The 13,082-nt window shown below is 39.3% G+C and overlaps 2 long non-coding RNA genes across 2 annotated transcripts in view; one reads left to right on the forward strand and one right to left on the reverse strand.

Annotated features, from left to right (window-relative positions):
* The window catches only part of LOC147576668 (uncharacterized), a 49,171-nt gene that overhangs the window by 34,002 nt on the left and 2,087 nt on the right, over window positions 1-13,082 (reverse strand). The gene's annotated exons all lie outside the window — the stretch shown is intronic.
* Window positions 6,976-10,898, forward strand: LOC147576670 (uncharacterized). Its single transcript, XR_015241025.1, has 2 exons — window positions 6,976-8,047; window positions 10,221-10,898. It is a non-coding gene; the product is annotated as an uncharacterized LOC147576670 (long non-coding RNA).

The following is a 13,082-nucleotide window of genomic DNA, read 5'->3' on the forward strand; positions in this document are numbered from 1 at the left end:
TCCCACCATGCCTGCTGAATAAGCCTCCAGGGAGGATGTATAATAAAGCTCAGTGTGGCTGAAGCAGATCACAGACCAGAAGCCCAGATGCTACTCAAAGGGTTTCTGGGTCTAAAGTACCTTTATATTTTTATTTTAAAGCTTTTTAAAATGTTTATTTGACACAGAAAGAGAGAGAGTGAAAGGGGGAGGGGCAGAGAGAGAGGGGGACAGAGGATCCAAAGCCTGATCCTGGGCTTGAATTCATGAACCAGGAGACAATGACCTGAGCTCAAGTTGGATGCTCAACTGACTGAGCCGTCCAGTTGCCCCATGGATCAATTACTTTAAAGAGAGTGATAACCCAAAAATAACATTTATTGAATATCTACTAAAGCTAGGTACTTATGCCTAAAGCTAGGTATACATTATCTATTGTATATGATAAGGATTACTAGTTCTATTTTACAGATGAGGAAAGTGAAGGTAAGAGGAATGAAATCAATTGCCATTATTTTTGAGGGCCTTGCTCCTTACATAAAATTTCCACACTGATCCAAAAAGATTTCAGAGAGGAGAGCTGTTTGAGTGGCTCAGTTAAGCCTCTGACTCTTGATTTCAGCTCAGTTCTTGATCTCACTTGTTCGTGAGAGGGTTTGTGAGATGGAGCCCTGAGTTGGGGTCTGCACTTGCTGTGGAGCCTGCTTGGGATTCTCTCTCCCTCTCCCTCTGCCCCTCTCCACTCACAGATTCAGTCTCTCTATCTCTTAAAAAAAAAAAAAAAAAAAAAAAAGATTTCAGAGAGGCAATATTACCAAAGTCATATTTTGGACATTTAGGATAAAGCTGTGATTGGTAATGTTAATTTTTTTAATGATGCAAATATACATCTTTACTTGGTATTAATTCATCACAAGTATAAAGGCCATAAAATATCTTAATTTTTACCATTCTTATAGTATTTTCCCCAGTATTTACTTACTTATTTATTTATTTATTTATTTATTTATTTATTTATTTATTTATTTATATTTAAAACTCCAGTATGATAAACATACAGTGTTATGTTAGTTTCAGGTGTACAATATAGTGATTCAACAATTTTATACATTACTCAGTCCTCATCACAAAAGGTATGCTCTTAGTCCCCTTCACCTATTGCACATCCCCTTATATTGCCTATCCCCACCTCTCCTCTGGTAACCATTAATTTGTTCTCTGTAGTTCAGAGTCTGTTTCTTGGCTCATCTCTCTCTCTTTTTTTCCCCCTTTGCTCATTTGTTTCATTCCTTAAATTCCACATATGAGTAAAATCCTATGGTATTTGTCTTTCTCTGACCGACTCATTTCACTTAACATTATACTCTCTAGCTCCATCTGATGCAGTTTTGGAGTGGTGGTGGGGTCTGGAGCCTATGGCCAAGAAAGAATTCTTGAGACATCTTTGGAGCAAAAGGTGATTTTATTAAAGCATGGGGACAGGACCCATGGGCAGGAAGAGCTACACTGGGATTGTGAAGAGTGACTGGTTATATATATACCTTGGAGTTGGAAGAGGTAAAGGCCAAAGGGAGATTTCCACAAGGACTTTGATATGCTAAAGATGACTCATAAGATACTGGAGGCCTAGCTATTGTCAAGCTAAGGTTGTTTTTCCCTGTAGCCAATCATTAACATTAAGATAGTTGGGAGTTTCTGGAGAAATGGTATATTCCTCCTGCCTCAAGTATTAGCCAATGGGCTGCAGGTTATAAAGGAATTTCATTGTATCTACCATTTCCGTCTTGTCTTTGTTCCTCACATCACTGTGGAAGGGATGGTGATGATAGGGCTCCAGGAAGCAGAGTCTATGGGTTTCTAGAGACTAGGCTATTGATAAGATTGCCTTTTTTTCTGGTGATTTACAAAGACATTTATAAACTGATGGAGACAGGAATATCACACATACACCACCTGAGGGAGGAGGGTTTTGCAGGGTGTCAGCTTGATTTATGGTCCCTCATCACATTTACATCATTGAAAATGGCAAGATTTCATTCCTTTTTTATGCTAAGTAATATTCTAATATATATATATATATATATATATATATATATATATATATATATATATGTATATCACTTCTTTATTCATCTAAAGATGGACATTTGGGATGCTTCCATATCTTGGCTATTGTATAATGCTGCTATAAACAAAAGGGGTACATATGTCTTTTTTTTTTTTAATTTACATCCAAATTAGTTAGCATATAGTGCAACAATGATTTCAGGAGTAGATACCTTAGTGCCCCTTACCCATTTAGCCCATCCCCTGCCCTTGCACAACCCCTCCAGTAACCCTCAGTTTGTTCTCCATGTTTATGTTTTTGTATTCTCTGGGTAACTACCCAGTAAGTGGAATGACTGGATCATATGGTAATTCCATTTAATTTTTTGAGGAACCTTCATATTGTTTTCCACAGTGGCTGCACCAGTTTGCATTCCCACCAATAGTGCACAAGGGTTCTTTTTTCTTTACACTCTCACCAACACTTGTTGGTTCATATCCATCTTTATAGTCTTTTCACCAGAGAACTAAAGAAAAGGATGATCTTATTGATACTAGTTCAATGCCCCCCCCCTTTTTTTTTCTGGTGGGCACTTTTTCTATCCTTTTTTCTTTTTTTTAACTTTTTTTAACATTTTTTTATTTATTTTTGAGACAGGCAGGGACAGAGTATGAACAGGGAGGGTCAGAGAGAGGGAGACACAGAATCCGAAACAGGCTCCGGGCTCTGAGCTGTCAGCACAGAGCCCAAGGCGGGGCTCGAACTCACGGACCGTGAGATCATGACCTGAGCCGAAGTCGGCCACCCAACCGACTGAGCCACCCAGGCGCCTCTTTCTATCCTTTTAAAATGTGTCTTCTCAGGGCGCCTGGGTGGCTCAGTTGGTTAAACGTCCAACTTTGGCTCAAATCGTGATCTCATGGTTTGTGGATTTGAGCCCTGCATTAGGCTCTGTGCTAACAGCTCAGGGCCTGCTTGGGATTCTCTCTCTCTCTCTCTCTCTGCCCCTCCCCCCCTTTCTCTCTCTCAAAATAAATAAACTTTAAAAAAAGTTTTACTGAAAACTATAGAAAGCTTATGAAAGAAATTGAAGAAGACACAAAAAATGGAAAAACATTCCATGCTCATGGATTGGAAGAACAAATATTGTTAAAATGTTGATATTGCCCAAAGCAATCTACATATTCAATGCAATCCCTATCAAAATAACACCAGCATTCTTCACAGAGCTAGAACAAACAATCCTAAAGTTTGTATGGAACCAGAAAAATGACCCCAAAGAGCCAACACAATCCTGAAAAAGAAAACCAAAGCTGAAGAAGGCATAACAATTCTGGACTTCAAGCTGTATTACAAAGCTGTAATCATCAAGACAGTATGGTACTGACACAAGAACAGACACTCAGATCAATGGAACAGAATAGAGAACCCAGAAATGGACCCCAAAAGGTATGGTCAACTAATCTTTGACAAAGCAGGAAAGAATATCCAATGGAATAAAGACAGTCTCTTCAGCAAGTGGTACTGGGAAAACTGGACAGCGACACGCAGAAAACTGAACCTGGACCACTTTCTTACACCACACACAAAAATAAACTCAAAATGGTTGAAAGACTGAAACGTAAGACAGGAAGCCATCAAAATCCTCGAGAAGAAAGCAGGCAAAAACCTCTTTGACCTTGGCCGCAGCAACTTCTTACTCAACGTGTCTCCAGAGGCAAGGGAAACAAAAGCAAAAATGAACTATTGGGACCTCACCAAAATAAAAAGCGTCTGCACGGCGAAGGAAACAATCAGCAAAACTAAAAGGCAACTGGCAGATGGGAGAAGATATCTGTAAATGACATATCAGATAAAGGGTTAGTACCCAAAATCTATAAAGAACGTATCAAACTCAATACCCAAAAGACAAATAATCCACTGAAGAAAAGGGCAAAAGATATGAATAGACACTTTTCCAAAGAAGACATCCAGATGGCTAACAGACACATGAAAAAATGCTCAACATCACTTATTATCAGGGAAATACAAATCAAAACCACAATGAGATAGCACCTCACACCTGTCAGAATGGCTAAAATTAACAAGTCAGGCAACAACAGATGTTGGCAAGGATGGGAAAAAAGAGGAACCCTTTTGCACTGCTGGTGGGAATGCAAACTGGTGCAGCCACTCTAATAAACAGTATAGAGTTTCCTCAAAAAATTAAAAATCAAATTACCCCATGACCCAGCAACTGCACCACTAAGTATTTATCCAAAGAATACAGGTGTGCTGTTTTGAAGCACATGCACCCCAATGTTTATAGCAGTGCTATTGACAATAGCCAAAGTATAATGGAATATTACTCGGTGATCAACAAGAATGAAATCTTGCCACTTACAACAACATGAATGGAATTAGAGTGTATTATGCTAAGTGAAATTAGTCAGTCAGAGAAAGACAAATATATGAATTCACTCATGTGGAATTTAAGATACAAAACAGATGAACATAAAGGAAGGGAAGCAAAAATAATATAAAAACAGGGAGGGGGCAAAACATAAGAAATAATATAACATAAACATAGAGAACAAACTGAGGGTTACTGGAGGGATTGTGGGGGGGGGGATGAGCTAAATGGGCAAGGGGCATTAAGGAGGATGAGCACTGGGTGTTATATGTAGGGAATGAATCACTGGATTCTACTCCTGAAATCATTATTGCACTATATGCTAACAAACTCAGATGTAAATTTTAAAAAGTTTTACAATGTGTCTTCTCCATACATGTGTAATCTCTTCATCTTAGTTGAGCAAACTTTTTCATTATTAATTTGCATGTTCCATTGAATAACAGTATGTTTTAGGGAGACTCTTGCAAGAGCTAATGAGGAAAACATGTATAATGGTTTCTAAGATTTGCTAATGGTTTTTGATTTCCTCTGATCTCAGATCCAAGTGGTGAAACTAGCACTCTGTGTTTTATACACTCATACCATGTAAAGAAACTGGGGCCAAGAGCACAGTTAGAAGTTGGCAATGGACACAATAATCCCAATTCATTTCTTTTTCTTTTTGGCAAGAAGATAATTCACTGAAAATTAAAAATTTTTCTTTTTAAATCTTTAAATAAATCACCCTTCCAAAGCTCTTTCTCTTAGTCACTTGCTTGCCATCTGTGAACCACCACCAATTCAATTATAAATAAATATTTATAAAAATCCTGCTGTGTACCAAGCAGTGCTGGAATACTGTGGTCACCAAGGGAGACAAGGTGCTTGCTTTCATGGTGCTTAGGTCTTACCTAGGGAAACGGACAATAATCAGATGAATAATAAAATTTCAGGTGACGTGATATGAGGACAACAAGACTAAGTGTCATGAAGCAGAGTGATGAGAAGAGGGTAATAGCAAGTAGGATAGTCAGGAAGGACCGACATTTGACTGAAACCTGAATGACGAGGAGGCAGCTGCTCAAAGATTTGGGAAAAGAGCCTCTCCAGCCAAGGAACTAGCAGGCACAAGGGCCTGGGAATTATTTGGCAATTTTAATGTTTTGGATACTGAGAGTATGAGTCCTCTCTTCATTCCCCCCAACCCTCACTGACAGAACCCGATGGCAAGTACAGTGTGAAATTGAAAGATTGTGTTTAACTTCTGGAAGTTAAAAGGCTTGTAGGGAAATATGCAGAAGTCAAGAAGAAAATAAAGGTGAACTGAAGCCCAAATTGTAGTCCAGGCCTACTAAGAAGCTTTCCTATAATGAAGGTAAATTCTACAATTTGATTCCATTTTATTGATTCAATGATGTTATTGACTAGCAAAGAATCCACCCTAAATCACTCTTCTGTGCTCATTGCATCACTTTATTCATAACTAAATGTTTCCTGAAGTAAAGTAGAAAACAACTACTTTGCTCTCCGTATTTATGCTCCTCAACAGAGATCCCATAGTAGACTTTCTTACATTTGTGGTAAACTACTTTTAACCGTGCATCAAGGCAATAAAAATAGTTTTCATATGATTATGCCTTTGGAAATCTGGCACAAAATGTGATTTCACTTAGTGAGTGTGGTGTGACAGCTGTAAATTGCCACATTCCAGCTTAATGCTTCAATATTGTGTTTTCAGTGTGGCTGAGTTGCTGGTTTTTTCTGGCTTTGATTGCATTTTCCACAGAGAAGCTGGCACTCAGACAAATCCCCTGAGACACCCTCACAAAGAGATGCTGACAGATCTCTGTCTCTCAGAGGTTCTAACTGGGCAGTGTTCCATCCAGACATGCTGGGCATGAGCCTGGGTTATCTGTGTCTGTTGGCCTATGGGAGGGTCTTCTCATTTTGTTTTGCCAACAGCCAAGAGATATAGAGAGCCCCTTGGGATGGGAGTTCTGTCCTGGGGCCAACATGCTCTGGTAGGAAGGCACTGGACCAGTTTAATAGGGCAAAGAGTCTTATTCAAAGAAGCCAGAAGTATTTGAAGAATCAAATTTGTCTACCCAGTATGTGGGTGGGTCATTGACTAAGTGCTTAATAAATAATTGGTAGAGTGTTCAGGCATTCTCCTCAATACTAATGATGTATAGCTGAATACCTAATTCAAAGAACTCACCCTAACTTGTTTGGGGAAGTAGCCTGTAGTGGCCAGCCCTTTTTTGGCTGCCCCTTCCCAACCCTAAGACTGCTTATAACCCATTCAATGAATTTTCAAGTAGTTATTATCAAGTACTTCTTATGGGCCAGGGACTGTGGTCTGCCTAAGATGTGCAGAAATGAGCAAGACAGATTTTTCTAGGATTAGTATTGTACACACCAAAATGTTATAATGGTTATCTTAAGGGGGTAGAATTAGATGGAGACATGGTGAAGGGCACTTAGTTTTTCATTTTGAACTTTACTATTTGAACTTTTTGTGACAAGCTGTTGGCCATGATACTTTTTTGTATCTCGACAAAAATCTTCCCTGGGTTCCTGGATGGCTTAGTTGGTTAAGTGTTGGACTTTGGCTCAGGTCATGATCTCACAGTTCGTGAGTTCAAGCCCCATATTGGGCTTTGTACTGTCAGTGCTTCAGATCCTCTGTTTCCCTCTCTCTCTGTCCCTCCTCCTCCTCCTCTCTCTCTCTCTCTCTCTCAAAAATAAATAAACATATTTTAAAAAGTCTTCTGAGCAACTGTTTGTGCCACTCTTCTGAGCTTTGAGAACACAGCAATGAATGAAGCAGAAAAAGTGCCCTGTTCTCACAGAACTTCCATTCCAACTGGAGAAGCACCACAAAACAAAACAAAATAGTCCACACAAGTATGCCATATAATGATGATCAATGACATGTCCTATGGAAAAAATAAATACTTTTTAAAAATTAAAGAGTTATTCTGATTTGTTCAGATACTCTTGACTCTTTGGAGACCAGGATTCTTCACTGGCCTGGGCAAATAGCATTGACGGAAGTGGGCCAGAGGGCCAACCCTCAAAGCCTTGAACCATTTGGACTCATTCTGCACTCTTTCCAGCCAGCATAAATGAAAAGGCAGTCTGAGCTGCCTACATTCTTTGGGCATAAGAGTGATGTCAGTCCAGAGAGTCTGACCTGGCTAGTTGCTCTTGATTGGAGCCCAGGCCTTTCCCCACCCAGTCTGGGGACAGAACTCACTGCTGTGCCAGTATTTGAAGGTACTGACCCTGCCTACCCCACATTCATTGCCTGCTTCTTCTTTCCAACTTCACCAGCTGGTTTCCAGGGACCTGATCCTGCTGGCTTTTGGCCTGCCCTGTCTGACAGCTGCCTGAACACTGGGACTTAAAAATTAGTTCTAAATGCCTGAGTCCAGCCACCACATTCCAATCTATTTTTAGGACCAATCCTCCTTCTTTGGCTCCCTGAGAAACCACTCTTCTTTTTCTGTTTCTTAAACTACTTCCATTCCCAGTTCAGACTGAGGTCTCCTCACCTGGGAATGCAAAGCTTAGGGTTTCCAGTTCCCGCTCACCAGCCAAGGAGAAGATGCTGTTTTCACTCAATTTCTCTAGTCTGAGAAGAGGTAAGACTTGATATGATAGTAAGTTAAAGAAAGACAGCCAAAATTGTATGCACATGGACATTACTAACATTTAAAAATTATTTTTATTTTAATCATGAAAGTGACACAAGCGTATTGCAAAAACTTTAGAGAATACAGTAAGAATAATTTATATTTTAACTATTATTTTCTTCTTGATCTGTTCTTGTGCTCAGAAGTTTGTTGTTATTGGTTAAATATATTATTTGTGCACACAGGATAAAATTCAAGTAGTAAAACATCACTGTTCCCCTGCCATCCGGTTCTTCTCCTGAAGGGAATTGTTCATAATATTCTTTTATAATCCTTTTTATTTCTGTAAAATCTGTAGTGATGTTCTACTTTCTTTCCTGATTTTGGTAATGTGGTTTTTCTCACTTTATATTTCAGTCAACCTAGGTAAAGATTTGTCAATTTTGTTGATCTTTTTTAAAGAACCAGCTTTTGGTGGTGTTGATTTTCTTCATGTTGTTTTTCTATTCTCTTGTTTTTGGCTCCATGCCATTGTTCTCTTTCTACTGCTAGCTGTGGACTCAGTTTGCTCCTCTTTTTCTAGTTCCTTAAGGTGTAAAATCAGGTTGTTAATTGACTTTGCCACTCTTTCTAATATACATGTGTATGTATTATTTTTATTTTATTTTAATTATCCTACGGTATAATTGAGTTTTTGCAATGCTGTTTTATGAATTTTAGCAAATAAACAGATTTACATAACTAATGTCACAATCAGGATACAGAAGATCTACTTATTTTGTTAGTTACTGAGAAATGAATTGCAAAATCTTCAACTATAATTGTGATGTGTGCATTTATTTTTCATAATTGTTACCAGCAGTTGTTGATATGATATATAAAGTTACTTTCTCCTTTTGTAATTAATCATATTTTATGGTGTTTTGAAACTATGTAAATATTATATTTTCATCAAAATTTTAATTTATTCATTGATTTTAAATTTTTATTTATTTTTTATTTCATTTTAGAGAGAAAAAGCACATGAGTGGGGGAGAGGAGCACAGGGAGAGAGGGGGTGGGGGGAGAGAAATCTTAAGCAGGCCCCAAGCTCAGAGCAGGGTCAGGCTTAATTCTATGACCCTGGAATTATGACCTGGAATTATGAGCTGAAATCAAGAGTAAGACACTCAACTGATGGAGCCACCTACATGCCCCTGATTTTTTATTAATATAAATTCATAATTTCATATTTTATCTGATGGGCTATAGTCTGTTAAAATATCATTATTTATTTTGCAGCTCACATTACATGCGATTTCATCACTAGAGCTTCTTCAAGCTTGCTCGAGTCCCTTTGATATGTCCCTGTCATTCTTTGAGCACTTCCTTGTTTCTTGCACAAGATGTTCCAGTCTCACTTGTATTTTTCCATGCCCCAAACTTGCAATCAGCCATTTCTCCAAGAAATGGAGAATGTTATTTAGAACCAAGATCTTGACACTAAGTATATTGATTGTTTTTGGGTGTCATTGCCCCTAAGCTCTTTTATTTTTTATTTTATTTTATTTTTAAGTAAACTCTATGCCCAGTGTGGGAGTCAAACTCATGACCCTGAGATCAAAAATCACATGCTCTAGGGGTGCCTGGGTGGCTCAGTCAGTTGGGCGTCCGACTTCAGTTCAGGTCATAATCTCACCGTCCGTGGGTTCGAGCCCTGCATCAGGTTCTGTGCTGACAGCTTGGAGCCTGGAACCTGCTTCAGATTCTGTGTCTCCCTCTCTCTCTGCCCCTCCCCTGCTCAAGCTCTGTCTCTGTCTCTCTCAAAAATAAATAAATATTTTTTAAAAATTAAAAAAAAAATCACATGCTCTACCATCTGAGTGAGCCACGCACTCCTACCCCCAGGCCCTTTTAGTAGACACACTTATTTATATTTATATTCATTCCTACATCGATCCATCATCTATTGATCTACCTATCATCTATCCATGTACTGAAAACTATGATTTTGCACCGATACCTCCAATTTCAATCCAACATCACAGGTTTCATTCCACTTTTCTACCTTTCCGTGTTTCTAACTCTAATACTGGTAAGAAAATCCAGGCTACTATTATTCCTAATACTATTACTTATTTTTTATCGATCTACTAGTTTGTAACCAATCTCTTATTCCTGTACCCCTCTCTCTCCTGTGCAGATGCCCACCTTATCCCACTTGAACTCCAACAGACACCTTGCACCAGGTTGCCCTACATGGAGGCACTTTCACCCAGTTTTGCCTCTGACTTCTTGTGCCATCATTGCCTCCTGTGGGGACACTCTCTTCATCCTCCTTTGGCATTGAAAACCTGGTTTGAGCTGCTGCTTCTGAGGGATACCCTTGTCACCTGGTGAGCAGAGAAGAGTAAATATAGCAGACCTGAGACTGCTCTCCATAGAAGAGCCTGCTTGAAAGGTTGGCCTGTGGCTAGCGTCTGGTAACTTGGATTTCAGGAAGGTTTCAGCATTCCCGTGAGAAGGGTGGCTCACTGTGTCCCAACTGTTTGTATAAATAACATGCTTTATACTGAACAAACTGCTTTCCTTGTGGGTATCTGGGATTCTGGCTAGGCATAGAGTGCCTATATGACCAACTTCCAACAAAAACTTTGGGCCCTGAGTCTCTAATAGGCTTCCCTGGTAGACAACATTTCATACATGTTGTCACAATTTGTTGCTGGAGGAATTAAGCATGTTCTGTATGACTCCACTGGGAGAGAGAACCCTCAGAAGTGTGTATCTAGTGTCCTCTGGACTTTACCTCATGTACCTTTCCTTTTGCTGATTTTGGTTTGTATCATTTTGCTGTAATAAATCCTAGCCATGAGTATGACTATGTGCTGGGTCCTGGTTAATCATTGAACCTGGGGGTAGTCTTGGGGACCTCTGTCAAACCTGGCTTGGGTTCTGAAAACTTGGAATGGGCTGCCTCTCTGTAAGGACACTCTCTTCACTTGCCTGGGTTTTAAACTTCTATGCCAAACCAGCCTCCTCATTCTGTCTGGACTCTGACACCCTATGCCAGCCCACCCCACTTCAGGGACACCGTCCTCACACCATTTGTTTCCAGTGATTTTAGCTATTGTGATTATAGCTGCTACGAATATTTGTGTATAACTCTTTTTGTGGACACTTGTTTTCAGTCTTGATGGGTGAATACTTAAGAGTGGCATTGAGGGGTCATAAGGTAGGTGTTTATTTAGTTTTATAAGAAGTTGCCAAACCTTGTTCCAAAGTGGTGGCTGTACCATTTAAAACTCCCACCAATAATGTATGATTACCAATTATTTTCTAAAAATTATATGAGGAAAAGTTCTTTTATAGTTACCTGTGTTTTAGCATTTGGGGCACTCTTCATTCCTCTGTAGATCTGCATTTCCTTCTATATAGAAGGAAAATTATATATATATATACATACATATATAAATATATACATACATATATATTTTTATATATATAATTATTTTTGAGAGAGAGAGTGAGCAGGGGAGAGGGGCAGAGGGAGCGAGAGAATCTTAAGCAGGCTTCATGCTCATCAGGGAGACTGACATAGGGCTTAATCCCACAACCCTGGGATCATGACCTGAGCCAAAATTGAGAGTCAGATGCTCAACTGACTGAGCTAGGTCAGCTAGGTCAGGTGCCCCTCCCACAACATTTCTTATGTTCCAAGTCTGCTGATGACAAATCTTTCATCTTTCGTTAAACTGAAATATCCTTATTTTACCTTTATATTTTAAGATATTTCTGCTGGATTTAAAATTCTCAGTTCACAGTTTTGTTTTCTTTAAGCACTTTAAAGAAGTCATTCCATTTTTTTCTTCTTTGTGTTATGGTTTTTTTTTTTAATTTTTTTTTTTTAACGTTTATTTATTTTTTTGGGACAGAGAGAGACAGAGCATGAACGGGGGAGGGGCAGAGAGACAGGGAGACACAGAATCAGAAACAGGCTCCAGGCTCTGAGCCATCAGCCCAGAGCCCGACGCGGGGCTCGAACTCACAGACCGTGAGATCGTGACCTGGCTGAAGTCGGACGTTTAACCGACTGCGCCACCCAGGCGCCCCCTTTGTGTTATGTTTTATAAGAAGTCCACATTTGGTTTTATTGCTGTTCCCCTGAATGAAATGTGTCTTTTCCCCCAAGTCCCTTCTGGCTGTTCCAAAGATTTTCTTTTTATCTTTGACTGTCAGTATCAATATGATATACCTAACTATGTTTTTCTTTATGTTTATCCTGCTTGGGGTTCAATGAATTTTTTGATCTTTGGGCTTATTTTTTTTTTTTCAACAAATCTGTAAAAACATTGGTCATTATTTCTTAAAGTACTTCAGATACTTTAATTATTTCCTCTCTCTTTCTGAAGTTCTAATTAGGCTTATGTTAGACTCAGCCTTTTTCTTTCTGTGCTACAGTTTGACAGATTCTTTTGCCCTGTCTTCAGGGTCACTGACTGGTCTTTTGTTCAATGGTGTCTGGTCTGATGTTAAATTCATCTAGTGAATTTTTAATATCAGATATTGTGTTTTTTTTTTAAATTTTTTAACGTTTATTTATTTTTGAGACAGAGAGAGACAGAGCATGAACAGGGGAGGGTCAGAGAGAGGGAGACACAGAATCTGAAACAGGCTCCAGGCTCTGAGCTGTCAGCACAGAGCCCGACGTGGGACTAGAACTCACGGACCACGAGATCATGACCTGAGCCGAAGTCGGCCGCTTAACCGACTGAGCCACCCAGGCGCCCCCAGATATTGTGTTTTTTAATTCCAGAATTTTTATTTGGTTCTGTTTTATGGGTTACATTTCTTAATGACCTCTGCAATCAGACAGCACAAAGAAATAAAAGGCATCCAAATCGGCCAGGAGGAGGTCAAACTTTCACTCTTCACAGATGACAAGATACTCTATATGGAGAACCCAAAAGATTCCACAAAAAAACTGCTAGAACTGATTCATGAATTCAGCAAAGTTGCAGGATATAAAATCAATGCACAGAAATCGGTTGCATTCCTATACACCAAC

The sequence above is a fragment of the Puma concolor genome, chromosome D1, assembly GCF_028749965.1.
Source record: "Puma concolor isolate L17-30 chromosome D1, mPumCon1.1.hap2, whole genome shotgun sequence".
NCBI lineage: Eukaryota > Metazoa > Chordata > Mammalia > Carnivora > Felidae > Puma > Puma concolor.